Here is a 12,935-nt window from a genome sequence, read left to right on the forward strand (position 1 = left end):
GAACTAACTTGGGCAATTTTTAAAATTTATTTATTTATTTATTTTTATCTAATCAGCTATGAAGAACAGTAGAATATTCTTTGATTTGTTGTACACACCTAGAGCACACAGTTTTCCATCTGTGGTAGTACAAAAAATAGGGTCACACCGTTCATGCATTCAAAAAATTACCCAGGGTAATGATGTTGGTCTCATTTCACCATCTTTCTTGTCCTCATTGCCCCTCCCCTTCCCTTAGTCCCCTTGAACATACCCAAAATTACTCCACTGTTCCCACACTTCTCAAAGTTATGAATTAGCATCTGCTTATCAGAGAATGAATTTGTCTTTTTTGGTGGGGAGGGATTGATTTCCTTCATTTAGCATGATATTCTCCAATTACATCCATTTACCTGCAAATGCCATAATTTTATTCTCTTTTCATGATCAGTAATATTCCATTGTGTGTGTTTGTGTGTATCCATGTCTTTATTTCCCTCTAGAAAGGCATCTAAGTTGGTTCCACACTTTGTCAATTGGAAACATGAGCATTTTGTTGACTGTTTTATTCTGTCATCTCATATTGAATGAATGTGATTTGGCCAAAATTAGAGTCCCATCTACTTTTCTAGCTCATAGATATTTGTGTCTTCTAAGTTTTATATAAAAACCTTTGGCCTTATTGCAGGGGGTACTGGGGATTAAACTCAGGAGCACTTAATATTTAACTTCAGCTCAATCTTGTAATTTATTTAGGGACAGGGTCTCACTAAGTTGCTTAGCACTCTGCTCATTGCTGAGGCTGGTTTTGAACTTGAAAAACTTCTGCCTCATTCTTCTTAGCCACTGGAATTACAGAAGTCTTTGACTTGTAGTTTCATAAAATAAGGGGCACTGAGAATATCTTTTTTTTATTTCTTAGTTTTGTTTTGTCATCATCATACTTTCCATGAGGTAAAAATTTGTTTCATGAGGATATTTGTAAAGTAAACATGAATGCAAATGTGAGAAACTGAATAAAAAGAAAGGAAAGAACTGAAAGTCAAAAGAGGGTTTGAGACTGTGATGGTGGCCACTGTGAGAAATCTGAGCTTTTTTCTGTACGTTTTCTTATGATATTTTTTATGGTTCCAAAAATTGAAACTAGGGCCTCATGCATGTTACACTAGTACTCTACCAATGAGTTACACATACAGCCCCTGGTTGAATATTCACTAAGGGATTGCATTTTATGATATTCAATTCTCAGGAGAATCATGGAAAAGTGATACTTTTATTTTTCTTGTAAAATTTAGCCATCAACTAATAACTGCTCTTCAAATAAACTGAGGGTGTGCTTTCAGATTTGAAAAAAAATACTGTGCTGTAAACCTGAATTTCAAGACTCACAAAGTAAAATATATCTAAATACACACACACACACACACACACACAGAATGCCCCTGGGGATTGACTGTCCCATGGAATTCTGGAACGAGGAGGAGAAGAATCAGAGTGTGGTGGTTGACTTCCTTCTGCCCACAGGGATCTACCTGAACTTCCCTGTGTCCCGCAATGCCAACCTCAGCACCATCAAGCAGGTACTTCCTGGTCTCCTGTCATCCCTGGGAGCTCAGAAAGAGAAAGGCATTGTTCCTCACACTTGAGAACCTCAGATATAAATTTTGAAAAATATACAATATCAATAACTTGTATAAAATGGATGGTTAAACTCCACTTACTATCTGAATTCAGCTCACCCCATGGCAATGTGTTCCCCTCCCTAGTTACCAGAGGGCCAGCTACTAGCCTCAGTTGCCCTTAAGCCTCCAGTGCTGGAATGGAATTTGAAAGTTTGACTCACATTATGCTGTCTGTCACTTTAGTGACCACAGTCTGCTCCCAGCCACATAAGAGCCTTGCAGGAATTTGTCTTTGAAACTGTTGCCAACATAGTGCCCATCATCCTTGGAAAGGGTCCTCAGGTTCATTGGATGAATTTCAGGATGAATTACTGAGTCAAAGCAATGAACATCTGCTTTGGTAGATGCTGTCCTCTGGCTTTCAATGGGGTTGTGCCGCTTACAAACTAGGGTTTAATGGGTCATGCCTTGGACTGCCCGAGGGCAAGAATTTATTTTGCAATTTTAAAAGCTATTATTGAGAACAGGAAAAAAATGATAGAATCAATGGACCACACTTGAGGGATTTTTTAAATGTCCTTGAAGATTTCTCTCTGCCTTTCTTCCATCCTTCCTTAATTTTTTCTACTTCAAAAGTAGCTGGGTGTGTCCCCAAATGTTCTGGTGGCTGAGTCAGTAGGATTGCAAGTTCAAAGCCAGCCTCAACAACACAGTGAGATTTGAAGCAATTAAGTGAAATCCTGTCACTAAATAAAATACACAAAAGGGCTGAGGGTATGGCTCTGTAGTTGAGTGTCCCTGAGTTCAATAATAATAATGGCCCATAAAATTTTGGAAAATAAGAATGAGAAGGAAGAGACCTGCCTGTGATCCTGCCATAGAAGACAGCCACAGACACTACCTTACTCATTTCCTGTTTTCTAACCACATTCTAACTAAATTCTGATTATGAACTTTCATGACTTGTTTTTCTGAGTGACCACAGTAACATCTTGTTCATATTCTAGTTCCTGTAAACATCATTATATGGTTCACTTGATGTGCTTATAGAACTTCAAACAATGTGCCTAAAGTTGAAACACTACAGTAGCAGACTTGTCCCTGGGGTCCCATCTCTCACTTAATTGTGGTTTTGATTTCTTCATATTTTTATTGATATGAAGCTTTGTGGGCTACGTGTTACGTGTCACAGTGGTTCAGCTCTGCCATGGCTCAAGGCCACCATCGCCTTGGTGGGGTGAAAGCAGCGCTAGATAATGTGTCTAAGGAGGGCCTGGATGCTCAGTCCCCAATCTCCACACATTAAGTCCTTCACAGAGCACAGGGACTGGAAGCTTGCTGACTAGGTGGTTGGTCACAAGGGCCAAAGGGTTCCTAGGAAGCGATGCTTGGGGTCTCCCTTTGCCCTCTATGTGGCTCATGCAGAATGGGATGCCCAGACTAGAGGTCTCTACCTGCCTCCCAGCAGCTGTCATGGCCAGCAAGGCTGACCATAATGATTCCTCTCAGATGCTGTGGCACGAAGCCCAGAATGAGCCCCTCTTCCACATGCTCAGTGACCCCGAGGCCTATGTGTTCACCTGTGTCAACCAGACCGCAGAGCAGCAGGAGCTAGAGGATGAGCAGCAGCGGCTGTGTGATGTCCGGCCCTTCCTGCCCATGCTGCGCCTGGTGACCCGCGAGGGTGACCGCATGGAGAAGCTCATCAACTCACAGATGAGCCTCCTCATCGGCAAAGGTAGGGCTCATAGATCAGCCCACACCTCGGCAAGGTAGGGCACACCTGGGTGGCTGGTGCCACATGCACCTGCACTGAGCCTGCTCCTGCCCTACAGGCCTCCATGAGTTCAACTCCCTCCAAGACCCAGAAGTGAATGACTTCTGCACTAAGATGCGCCAGTTCAGTGAGGAGGCGGCTGCCCGCCTCAGCAGCTGGGCTGGAAGGCCTGGCTGCAATACAGTTTTCCCCTTCAGCTGGAGCCCTCCACCAGGAGCTGGGGGGACAGCAACACCTCTCAAATCTCCAACCCAGACCTGCTGGTCAATGTCAAATTTGAGGGCAGCAGGGTGAGCCCATAGCCCATGTCCTAGGGAGGCTCCCCCAGCTGTGGCACATGGGCTGCTGTGCCCATGGCAACCTTCCACTGATAAAACACTCCAGTGTCCCAGGCCCCCAAATTTCTCTTCTCTCACTGGCATCACATGGCATTTGCCAGGTGTGCAGGCATGCAAGGGGTGTAGTCAAGCATCCCACCAGGTAAGCTCTCCAAGGCTGAATTGGTCACTTAATTCACTGGACAAGTATTTCCTGGGTGTCTGCTGTTACTTTCACCAGTGAATGACCCAGGTCCTGTCCTTGTGGGGCTCACACTTGGGGATACCAAATAAAGGCAGGCACGTGGCCTTGCCCCTTTTCCCCAGAAGCCCATGGGCCTGAGAGCAGCATGCCAACACTCCCTCCTCCCCACAGGAGAGCTTCACCATCCAGGTGTCTACCAAGGATGTGCCCTTAGCACTGATGGCCTGTGCCCTCCAGAAGAAGGCCAAGGTGTACCAGCACCTCACAATGGAGCAGCCTGAGGACTATGTGCTGCAGGTGAATGGGCAGCATGAGTACCTATATGGCAACTACCTGCTCTGTCAGTTCAAGGTCAGGCCTGCAAGGAGCCCTCTGCACTCTGGGATCCCTACCACTCTAGAAGGGGCCAGCATAGGAGTGAGAGAGCCAGACTGTGGGTCTCTCTTGGTTCCAGGGAATGGATATACCACCCATTGACAGTTCAATCTTACACTCTCATCTCAGTACATATGCAGCTGCCTGCACAGTGGACTGACCCCCCACCTGACCATGGTGCACTCCTCTTCCATCTTTGCCATGCAGGATGAGCAGAGCAAACCGGCCTCTCAGGTCCCGAAACCAAACACCAAACTGCCCCCCATTCCCATGAAGAACGTGAGATGGTGTTCTCCCCTTTCTTACCCTCTTTCTCTCCCTACCTCCTTTTGGCCGATCCTAGAGCCTCTTGGGCAGCACCAGGGCTAGGCATTGATCCAGGGACTTTGGATGGTGCAGTCCTTTTGGAGAGTCAGGGCCTTGAACTGACACCCAGGGTGGGGTCCTGTCTGAGCTACTGCATTCCCAGATTGCCTACTTCTCTGCAGATCTCAGGGGGGCTGGGGCCTCTGGGCCTCTGTGTGGCAGACTGGTAAAGGATGGTGTTGGTGACAGGTTTCTGAACCTTGCCACAAATTTGGGACCCTCTCCCCCTCTCCCCAGCCTTTCAGCAGTCAGGGGAATGAGCTGGGATTTAAGCCCCTCTCCTCTCCTCTCCAGCCCTCCTCTGTGTCCCTGTAGTCACTGGGGCAGCCTTTCTGCATTGGGCTGATCCAGGGCAGCAAAATCAATGCTGATGAGCAGATGAAGGTAGGGGCTTGGGTACCAGGTGAGTGGACAGGTGGTTTTTTATGTTTGTTTTTTTTTTTTTCACAAACAGGGTGTGCTGTAGCCTGGAGGGGCAGCAGAGAAAGAAGAGTGGGAGTGTGTCACACAAAAGTCACCTGGACAATTACTCATTATCTCTGCCTGGATTGGCTGTGAACCACATCCAAACAATAAGAGGGGAAGGGAGCCGGCCAGCATGTCAGGGAGGCTGATTAATGGAAACCTGGCCAAGCAACTTGTGGGTATTTGACTTTGGTGGAGCTTGTGGAATCAGGCACAGCCCAATGAAGTAGGAGGCCCAGTAAGAGATGTGTAAGTCACCACAGAAGCTGGCTGCAGCTGGGCTGAGGTGCTTTCAGGGGTTACCCACCCAGGGGTGCCCAGAGTCTGGGGGACACTGCACATGGTTCTCCCTGGAAGCTGAGCCCCCATGGGCTAGGGGAACAGTGCCCTGTTGTCTCTTCAAAAAGCACTTTCATGGCTCCTCTGCACTCAGAACCACCTGCAGAGTGGATTTATTGTCCCACTTCTGGAGGTGATGCCTGTCTGGGTCTACAGAGCATACCATGTCTTGTCTGGGTCTCTTTTTCTGGCATTACTTTACAATCTGGGAAGTGGGGTGTGTCTGCAGGAGTCACGGAGGATTGGGTGGGAGCAGCTCTGGGGATGGGCTGGCAGGTTGGAACTGGAACAGGTGCACTGGAGACTGGAGCCACATGGGGCTCAGAAGATGCTAGGCATGAAGGTAGCCAGAGCTGTTAGAAGCAGAAGGGACCCTGGAACTTCTGAACCCTGATGAGGAAACTGAGGTTCTGAGTTGACCCACAGAGTCAAGTGTACTGAGACTGGCTTGCCCCAGCACAGCCTGGGGTACCAATGCTCCAAGACACCTGTACCACTGAGCTGCCAGCCTACACTCTGCTGGACCAATCTCAATGCAAGAAGTAGATTTGGACCCCTGTGTAAATGGGGACCTTCAAGGAGAGGATTGGAACTTTAGATGGGGTGGGGCCTTCACTCCCTCACCCATGCCCTGTACCCCTTCCCCAGCTGGTGGTGCAGGCCGGGCTCTTCCATGGCAATGAGATGCTGTGCAAGACGATGTCCAGCTTGGAGGTGAGTGTGTGCTCAGAGCCCATGTGGAAGCAGCATCTGGAGTTTGACATCAACATCTGTGACCTGCCGCGCATGGCCCGGCTCTGCTTTGCACTTTTTGCGGTGATGGAGAAGGCCAAGAAGGCGCACTCCAGCAAGAAAAAGTCCAAGAAGGTGGTGGGTTGGACTGACTGGGAGAGGCCCAGGCCTCAGACACCCAGTGAAACCCCTTGCTGGGGCCTCTTGCCATCCTGCTTCCACAGGCAGATACCCTGAGGACAAGGGTCCTGGGAGAGCCTGGGGACCCCAGTCTCCCTGCCCACCCTAGTCTGGCTCCTTAGTCTGACTTCCTGTGCTGCCTGAGTGATAGCTCATGATTTGCCTGACTTGAAATATCTAGCCCAGGCCTCGAGTCCTTAGGGGTCCTGGAGGAAGCGCCCTTGGTGGAAGGACAGTGTTCTCAGGGGGACAGAAATGATGAGTTAGTGGATGCCTGGGGAGAGTATGGCTGGGCCCCAAGTCACTAGACCCAAGATGTGACTTGCCCCTTGTCTTGGGTCAGCTATGGGACTAGTGAGCTTACTCAAGTGTCTCTGGATGCTGGGTGTGAAGATGCAGGAAGCCAGGAAGGGATCTTGCTGGCTTAATTACTGAAACTCTTACAGGAAAGAGGTAGCGGGTCCTTCCCCTCCTCCTGGGTCTAACTTGGAGACCTTCCATGCAGTCTGGATCTTCTCTCCTGGTTGGCCTGGAGACTGGTTCCATTCTGCATATGAACAAGAAGAGGCTCACTCTGATCTGTAGTATCCTTCTCCAGGACTGCCCAATCGCCTGGGCCAACCTCATGCTGTATGACTATAAGGACCAGCTCAAGAGTGTGGGGCTCTGCCTCTACATGTGGCCCTCTGTTCCAGGTGGACCCAGCCCAGCAGGGAGAGGCTCTTGGAGGGTAAGGCATCCAGAACTGGTTCCCCTACAACTACATCTCTCCCTGCCTTCAGATGAGAAAGGAGACCTGCTGATCCCCATGGGTACTGTGCATAGCAATCCCAACACAGAGAGTGCTGTCACCCTGGTCATCTACCTGCCCAAGTTGGCCCCTCGCCCTGTGTACTACCCTGCCCTGGAGAAGGTCAGTGAGGTCCTTCTTGGAAGCTGAGCGCTAACCAGGAGCTCTCCTGGAGGTCTTTAGAGGGGGCCCCTGGCCACCCCAGGCTTTGCCCATTGCTGGGGGCTGGGTCATCATACTGATTTGAGGCCTTCCAGTAGCTATGTGGCCCACCAGGGGATGTTGGTGATGTCTGATGACATTTTGCTGTCACAGCCAATGGGAGGGGAGCTACTGGCCTGTGGCAGGCTGAGCCTGGAGATGCTACTGAATGCCCTGCAGTGTGCAGGAGGGCTCCCACCAGCAAGAGTGGTTGGCAGTAGTGCTGAGGTGCACATGTCCTGCCTAAAGCCCTGCCAGTGCTGGGGAGCTCACAGCAGGTACACTTGTTGCAGATTCTAGAGCTGGGACATCACAGGGAGCGTGGGCCTACCACCAAGGAGGAGGTGAGCTGGGGTGCTGGTTGGGCATGGAGCCAGGTGCTGGGCTGGAGGCCTCACTCCCTGTGCCCCTTAGAAGCTGAAGCTGCAGAGAATCCTGGAGCAGTGGGGGTCAGGAGAGCTGTATGAGCATGAGAAGGACCTGGTGTGGAAGATGCGGCATGAAGTGCAGGAGCACTTCCCAGAGGCTCTGGCCCACCTGCTGCTCGTGACCAAGTGGAACAAGCATGAGGATGTGGCCCAGGTGGGTGGAGAGGGGCACCAGGGGCACAGCTGGAGTAGAGAGACAGCAGTGGGCCGCCCACCACCTGACTGCAAAGCGTCCTCCAGATGCTCTACCTGCTGTGCTCCTGGCCTGAGCTTCCTGTCCTGAATGCCCTGGAGCTGCTGGACTTCAGCTTCCCCGACTGCCACGTGGGCTCCTTTGCCATCAGGTTGCTGCAGAAACTGATGTGAGTCCCAGCTTGGCACTGAGGCCCACAGGCTGCCAGCTCCTCAGTAAGACAGCTTGCCCTGGCAACCTGGAACTGGGTGCTGTGTGGAGATGAGCCTAGGCTGGCCTTACCCTCTTTCCAGTCACCTGCCAGCTGGAGACTTCTGTCCTGAGTTTCAGAACCCCAGACTCAGCCAGCCTTCCTCCCCCACAGGGACGATGAGCTTTTCCAGTGCTTGCTGCAGCTGGTGCAGGTCCTCAAGTACAAGTCCTACCTGGACTGCGAATTGACCCAATTCTTGTTGGACCAGGCTCTGGCCAACCGAAAGATTGACCACTTCCTATTCTGGCATCTTCGGTAGCTGGATGCACCCCTGCTGATTCCTTGGGAACCTAGAAAGGCTATGGGGGATGAGGGTCTCCTGGCCTGCTGACCTCATGTTTACTGGGCTGGGGAGGGGCTATGTGCCACTCCTGGCCATTCTCAGCCCCATCTTCTCCCTCCAGCTCTGAGATGCATGTGCCGTCCGTGGCCTTGCGTTTTGGCCTCATCATGGAGGCCTACTTCAGGGGAAGCACCCACAACATGAAGGTGCTGATGAAGCAGGTGAGGCACAGAGTGCCTGTGCCTGAGGCGGGCTCCCCTTCCAGGCCCCTTCACAGTCATACTCCTGGTTCTGGCTCAGGCTCATGTGCACTGCTGCTACTCCATTCTGCCACCAGGCAGAAGCACTGAGCAAGCTGAAGACCCTGAGCGACTTTGTGAATGTGAGCTCCCAGAAGACCACCAAGCCCCAAACTAAGTAGCTGATGCACTTGTACATGCGCCAGGATACTTACCTAGAAGCCCTTTCACACTTGCAGTCCCCATTGAACCCCAGCACAATGCTGGAAGAAGTCTGGTGAGCCCTAGGCCTAGCCCCATCTGGAACCAGGCCCTAAGCCCCCTCCCCCACCCTAAGCCTCCAATCGCCCAGGCCAACACTGCCCTCTGCCTGCAGTGTGTAAAGGTGCACCTTCATGGACTCCAAGATGAAACCCCTGTGGATCATGTACAGCAGTGAGGAGGCAGGCAGTGGTGACAGCGTTGGCATCACCTTTAAGAATGGGGATGGTGAGCCAGGCTGGGCAGGGGACATGCTGAGGCCTTGGCCTTCTCACCTAGGCCCATACTGCTCTGTGGTAGGGCCCCAGGGGGTTCCCTGAGAAGACAGAGCTCAGATACTCTGAGCCTTGCATGGGTGTATAACCCACTAGAAACTCCTGCCCTTCCAGAACTCCGCCAGGACATGCTGACTCTGCAGATGATCCAGCTCATGGATGCCCTGTGCAAGCAGGAGGGCCTGGACCTAAGGTGGGGCCTCTATCCATCACCTGTTTGTTTGGGTCTGTAACAGGCTTCAGAGCCTGCGCCTGGAGAAGTTCCTGGTCTAAACTGACACCTCCCTGTTGGCTGTGAGAGCGTCTGTTCTTACAAGAGGTATAGGGCAGCTGGAGGGGTTTGGGTAAGGCCATTCCTGGTGCTCAGCTCCTATTTCCTGGCTTCCTACCCCTTGGGGAGCAGGGCCACCTTCTTCCAAGCCCGCTGACTCATTCTCTTCAGAGAAAACATGAGCCCAGCCAAGGTGTGCTTTGCAACTTGGGTGCCAGTTCTGTGTCTCTGAGGCACCTTCCCCAGAGCCCCACACCCCGTCTGGCATCCTCAGGAATTTGAGCAGTGTTCCCTCTGGTTTTGTTGGGTGCCTCAATTTCCAGGGGGTTCCAGTAGCCCCAGAGAATGTCCTTAACCATAGTGTCTGCCTGTGCCTCTTCTCATGTGCTAGGATGACCCCCTATGGCTGCCTTCCCACTGGTGACTGCATGGCCCTCATTGAGGCAGTGCAGCACTTGGACACCATTGCCAACATCCAGCTGAACCAGAGCAACCTGGCTGCCATGGCTGCCTTCAACAAGGATGCCCTGCTCAACTGGCTCAAGTCCAAGAACCCTGGGTAGGCTTTCTTATTCCTGGGAGAGGCTCCATGGAGTGAAAGGTGAGGGAAGGCCTGTGACAGTTTCCATGGCTGCTTGGCTCAGCTGAGCACTGGCCCACATCTGATTTGGGGCAGGAAAGAGAAGGTCACTGTTCCTGGGTGTCCATTTTTCATGGCTGTGTTATGCTACTCAATTCATTGGGTGTTAAAACCACCACCGTGTTTAGTCACAGATATGTAGCTTGAGTGGGTTCTTCTGAGTGTTTCTGCTGTAGTTTGAAATAGCTGGTGCTATTACTAGCATCTGTGATATTGCCTGAGCCCAGAGCATCTACCAAGGACCCAGTCACACTCCTAGGGACTTGGCTGTCAGTTGTGCCTCTTTATGCAGCCTCTCTTCATCTAACACATAGACCTTGTCTTCTCTGAATGGTATCGTGTGGGAGAAGGGGGCAATTTCAAGCATCTATGCTCCAGAATAATGCCCTCCATGTTGATTAACACAAGGCCAGATTCAAGAGGAGGGAAAATATAGGGAGCCCTGGTTTTCAATCTTCCCCACCCAGAGAAGCCCTGGATTGAGCCATTGAGGAGTTCACCCTCTCTTGTGTCGGCTACTGTGTGACCACATATGTGTTGGGCATCGGTGACCGGCACAGTGACAACATCATGATCCATGAGAATGGGCAGGTAAGGGGCACTGTGTTCAGCTGCCCAGTCAGCTTGTCCTACATGCCTGGCCCAGGGGCTTCTCTGCCCTGCCCACAGCTCCCAGAAGAGTGCCCCAAGTCCTGCTGACTTCCTCTAAACAGAACCTCTCTTTGTGAAGCCTGTTAAGTAGCTGCCCTTAATTCCCCTCAGCTATTTCATATTGTTTTTGGCCACTTTCTGGGGAATTTCAAGACCAAGTTTGGAATCAACCATGAGCGAGTCCCATTCATCCTCACCCATGACTTTGTCCACGTGATTCAGCAGGGCAATACTAGTAATAATGAGAAATTTGAAAGGTGAGGGTGCCCAGGGCCCCAGTGAGGGGACAGTGTCCAGCCAGGGGCAGGGATAGGGACATAGCCCTCAGGCTAACTCCTGTCTCCACCCTGGGGGTGCTGCCTTCTCTGCAGATGCACCCCAATCCCAGAGTACCCTGTTGGGCAGTGCAAACAGGAGGTCCATGAGAGGTGTGGGAGGCAGGCCCAGGCAGGGGCATTGGTTAGAGGATCTGGGTACACCCATAATACGACCAGGGGCAGACACTCAGGGGCAGGTGCTGGCTGGATGCAGAACCCCTGCTTGTCTGGGGCTGGGGGTGGCAGGGAGGACCCAGGGCTTTACCTATTTCCTCCACCTCTGCAGGTTTCGAGGCTACTGTGAACAGGCCTACAGCATTCTGCGGCACCATGGGCTCCTCTTCCTCCAACTTTTGCTCTGAGGCAGGCAGCAGGCCTGCTTGAGATCAGCTCCTCCAAAGACATCCAGTATCTGAAGGTATGCCAGCACAGAGCCACACCAGACTAGAGGCCAGGGTCCACCACAAACTTCCCAAGGCCTGCCTGAACCTCTACAGCTGCGGAGGAGCCTGCCTGCCATATGTATAGTGTAAAAAAATGAGCTTGGCAGAGCTCATCCTGGTCAGAGTACATCTTGCCCGAACAGCTCAGGGACCTAGGAGATTTACCTCACAGATGGGGGCCCTCATGCCGTCCCAGGCCCAGCAGTGCAGTATCGTGGGAAATGGCCAGAATGTTGGATTCCCTGGGCCTAGTCCCGCCCAGTTGAAGGTGAACTGTGATCTTGTTTGGTCATCCCATGTGTCCTCTGTGTCTTTCATGAATGAGATAAAGTCTCTTGTAGGTTTGCAAGACACTTTCCATTCCTGTCTTTTCAGTTGGTGAGAGTAGGAGGGGGTGTATTCCCTAAAACTTCTTCTGCCCTTCTCGCAGTTAAGATGAGGCCGCCTGATCATCTGCTTGCAGTTCTTTTAGGAAGGAATTTCAACAACCTGAGGGGGCAGGAGTACAGGGAGGCAGAAGGGATTGCAGATGCAGCAGGGTCAGGCCCCCTGAATGTTGATGCAGTTGTGATGATTCTGTCCCAGGACACTCTGGCGCTGGGGAAGACGGAGGAGGAGGGGCTGAAGCACTTCCAGGTGAAGTTCAATGAAGCCCTGAGGGAGAGCTGGAAGACCAAAGTGAACTGGCTGGCACACAACCTGACCAAAGACAACCAACAATAGTGGCCACCTCTGAGTCGCCACAGGCTGGCAAACCTGTTCTGAGGACAGCTACCCTTGGTTGTCCTAGATGGGGCCTACACCTGAACTGCACCTCATGAGAAAGAACAACACAATTGCCTTTTGTTTACACTAGTTATTTAGACAGACAGGAAATGTTTCAAGATGATGGGGGAATGTGATGGACATTATTATCCAAAGTAGATGTACAAAGACACAAATTGGTGTAAATATACTTTGTATACAAAAAGAGATATGAAAAATTGTGCTCTATTTGTGTAATAAGAATTGTAATATATTACACTCTCTCTCTCTCTCTCTCTCTCTCTCTATATATATATATATATATATATATATATATATATATATACACACACACATATATATATATATATATAAGTGTGTGTGTGTGTGTGTGTGTGTGTGTGTGTGTGTGTATAAAATAAAGAACCAAACGGCCAGGGCTGGGGTTGTAAGCTCAGTAGTAGAGTAGTAGAGTGCTTGCCTCGCATGTGTGAGGTGCTGGTTTTAATCTTCAGCACCATATAAAAATAAATTAAAAATAAAGGTATTTTTCCATCTACAAGTAAAAAATAACAAAAAGAATGAAACA

The 12,935-nt window shown here is 50.8% G+C and overlaps 1 pseudogene; it reads left to right on the forward strand.

Annotated features, from left to right (window-relative positions):
* The first annotated feature begins 1,415 nt into the window (after window positions 1-1,415).
* On the forward strand, window positions 1,416-12,325 carry LOC143388990 (phosphatidylinositol 4,5-bisphosphate 3-kinase catalytic subunit delta isoform-like; annotated as a pseudogene).
* The last annotated feature ends 610 nt before the right edge of the window (window positions 12,326-12,935 follow it).

This window comes from Callospermophilus lateralis, unplaced genomic scaffold (genome assembly GCF_048772815.1).
Source record: "Callospermophilus lateralis isolate mCalLat2 unplaced genomic scaffold, mCalLat2.hap1 Scaffold_43, whole genome shotgun sequence".
NCBI lineage: Eukaryota > Metazoa > Chordata > Mammalia > Rodentia > Sciuridae > Callospermophilus > Callospermophilus lateralis.